This window comes from Microtus ochrogaster, chromosome 15 (genome assembly GCF_000317375.1).
Source record: "Microtus ochrogaster isolate Prairie Vole_2 chromosome 15, MicOch1.0, whole genome shotgun sequence".
NCBI classification, from domain to species: Eukaryota; Metazoa; Chordata; class Mammalia; order Rodentia; family Cricetidae; genus Microtus; species Microtus ochrogaster.
This window is the reverse complement of record NC_022017.1, coordinates 10,834,821-10,838,049: the sequence shown is the minus strand read 5'-3', so window position 1 is coordinate 10,838,049 and position 3,229 is coordinate 10,834,821.

The window sequence follows — 3,229 nt, the reverse complement described above, 5'->3', positions numbered from 1 at the left end:
ATAAGGTAGATAATGAGGAAGATACCCGCCGTCAATGTCTGGGGAGAGATGTAAGTGTATCGGGTATATAAGGTAGATAGTGAGGAAGATACCCGTCGTCAATGTCTGGCCTCCATACGAGCACATGTACCCACCTACGTGGGAACACACATACACACTTCCGTGCACACCGCAAACATGTACATTTTGGGACATGGTCTTACTATGTAATTACTTAGTGTTCTGGCCAGTTTTTATGTCAGCTTGACATAAGCTAGGATCATATGGGCAGAAGGGCTCTCGAATGAGAAAAATGCCTCCATAGAACTGACTTGTAGGTAAGCCTGCAGGGCATTTTCTTGATTGATGATTGATGTGGGAGGGCCCAGCCCTTTGGAGGTGGTGCCACCAGTTGGCTGATGGTCGTGGGTGTTATTAGGATCAGGCTGAGCATGAGGGGTAAGCCTAAACAACACTCCTCCTTGGCCTCTGTATCAGCTCTTGCCTCCAGATTCCCAGCCTACTTAAATTCCTGCCCTGATTTTCTCTGATGATGAACTGTGTTGTGGAAATGTAGGCGAAATAAACCCTTTCCCTTGTCCCTGTCCCCACCTTCCACCTCTTTGTGTCCTGACTGAAAATCACAATGTCTTGAGCCTTCCAGGAAAGGGCAGCTGCAGACTTTTTTTTTTTTTTTAGATTTGGGGCCAAGCCCAGGCCTTGAACATTCCCAGGCACTAACAAAATTATCCAAGCCATGGCCCAGGGCAGTGAAAGACTCAGCCCTGTCCTGAGTTGGGTTCTTAAACCCTCACATAAACGCCATCCCCACCCCATCCCTTGCTGCGAGCATACCTGGTAGGGGATCATTTCCTTATGTTCTCATTACAAAGGTAGCTCCTGAGCTGTGGGAGCGCCTCTGCTAAATGCTTGGGCCCATCATCTAATGGTCGTTTAATGACGTTCCCTTTGAGTCCCGTTTTAGGTTGATTGGGGGCCCTCAGTTATGGGGACCCCCTGCTCCACCGTTTAGGAAAACTTGTAGTGTGGAATTGGCAGGAAAAATACTGAAATATTCTGTATGAGGAAAAACAAAACAATGTAAGTGAACGGAGGCTCCCAGACCTGTGCTACACCTGAACAAACACCGTGTTCACAGTGGGGGCTGCAGGAGGACCGTGATGGGAAGGGCACCGGACAAAGCAACAGACAGAAAAGCCTCACATCTGATAGACGGTGTTAATCCACACATCTGAGAACATCGACTCCAAATGGGATACATTCAAAGACCATTGCAACCAAGATAATCACCAGCAATACATCTTAATCTCATGTGGATGAAGAGGAGATTCTTGGTCTTGAAGGCAGCCAGCTGGAAGCAATTCCAATGCGGGGGAGCATCTGAGAGGTGAGCAGCTGGTTTCCCATCGGACACCAGACTGGCCAGAGAGGCAGCATGAGGTAACATTCTCAAAATATGGGAAGGAATAAACAACAACAACAACAACAACAACAACAACAACAACAACAACAACGGCAGCCAAGAATTCTGTCCCCAGCAAAAACTATCTTTCAAAAACCAAAGAAAAATTTCAGTGATTCATAGACAACAAAAATGAAGAGTTGCTTGACGATATACATGCTGGCTAGTTTTATGTCAATTTGACACAAGCTGGGTCATCTGAGAGGAGGGAGCCTCAGGTGAGGAAAATACCCCTATACCAGCGGTTCTCAGCCTTCCTAACGCTGTGACCTTTATTAGAGTTTCCCATGCTGTGGTGACCCTCAACCGTAAAATTATTTCCAGTGCTTCTCAAAACTGTAATTTTTGCTACTGTTCTGAATCATAATGCAAATATCAGTGTTTTTTTTTTTTTAATGGTCTTCTGTGAGCCTTGTGAAAGGGTCATTTGACCCTGAAAGGGGTCTGGACCCACAGGTGGAGAACCACTGCTTTGTATGATCAGGCTATAGGCAAACCTGTAGGGCATTTTCTTAATTAGTGACTGATGGGGGAGGGCCCAACCCATTGTGGGTGGTGCCATCCCTGGCCCAGCGGTCTTGGTTTCTATGGGAAAGCAGGCTGAGCAAGTCAGGGGGAACAAGCCAGTACGCAGCTCTCTCCCACGGTCTCTGCATCAGCTCCTGTCTCCAGGTTCCAGCCCTATTTGAGTTTCTGCCCTGTCTTCCTTTGATGAGGGACTATGGCATGAACGTGTAAGCCAAACAAACCCTTTCCTCCCCAGAGTGGCTGTGGTTGTGTTTCATCACAGTAATGCTACCCTGACTAGAACAGCTCTTCAGGGTTTGTGTTTGAGCTGTAAGAAATGCTGAAAGGAATCTCTCAGGCTGAAGTGGAAGGATATTAGAAAATAATTCAAATCCACGTGAAGCACTAGAGAGTTGTCTTCTATGTTGACTTACATACTTCCCAGCAGAGTATTTAAGTAAATATCTCTGGTAGAGCCAGAGACCAATGGCTAAGAGTACTTGCTGCCCTATCGGAGGACCGGGTTTGGTTCCCAGCATCCATGCCTGGTGTCCCACAACCACCTGTAACTCCAGCTCCAAGTAATCCAACATCTGCTTTTCACTCTTCTGGCCCCTGAAGGCACCTGCGCACGTATGGCGTTCACAGATGTGCATGGGTGTGCACCCACCCACCCACACAAATGAAAAGTAAATCCTAAGAAAGACACCAAAAACGTGTGAGGCTTTTCTTTTTTATTATATCCCCCCTTCCCTACTTGATTTAAGAAAACAGATTGGATGTGTGGCACACATCTTTAATCCCAGTACAGGGGAGGCAGAGGTAAGCAGAGCTTTGTGAGTTCCAGGCCTGCCTGGTGGACAGAGTGAGTTTCATCCAGGTCAGGTCAGCCTGAGTGACAGAGTGAGACCCTATCTTAGAAACAAAGCAAGCAAAATACAAAACAAACAAAGCAAAGCAAGCAAAGAAATAAATAAAATAGTTCATTCTTTTCTGTTTGCTTTTGCTATTTAAAAATGCTCATTATACCTGGGCGGCAGTAGCGGTAGTGGTGGCCGTGGCTGCTGTGCTGGCAATGGCAACAGTGGCAGCAGCGGCAGCAGCGGCAGCAGCACACGCCTTTCATCCCTCTGCCTTGGGAGGTAGAGGCAGGTGGATCTCTGTGAGTTCCAGGCCAGCCTGGTCTACAGAGCGAGTTCCAGGACAAGCTCCAAAGCTACACAGGAAAACCCTTTCTCCAAAACCCAAAAACAAAACAAA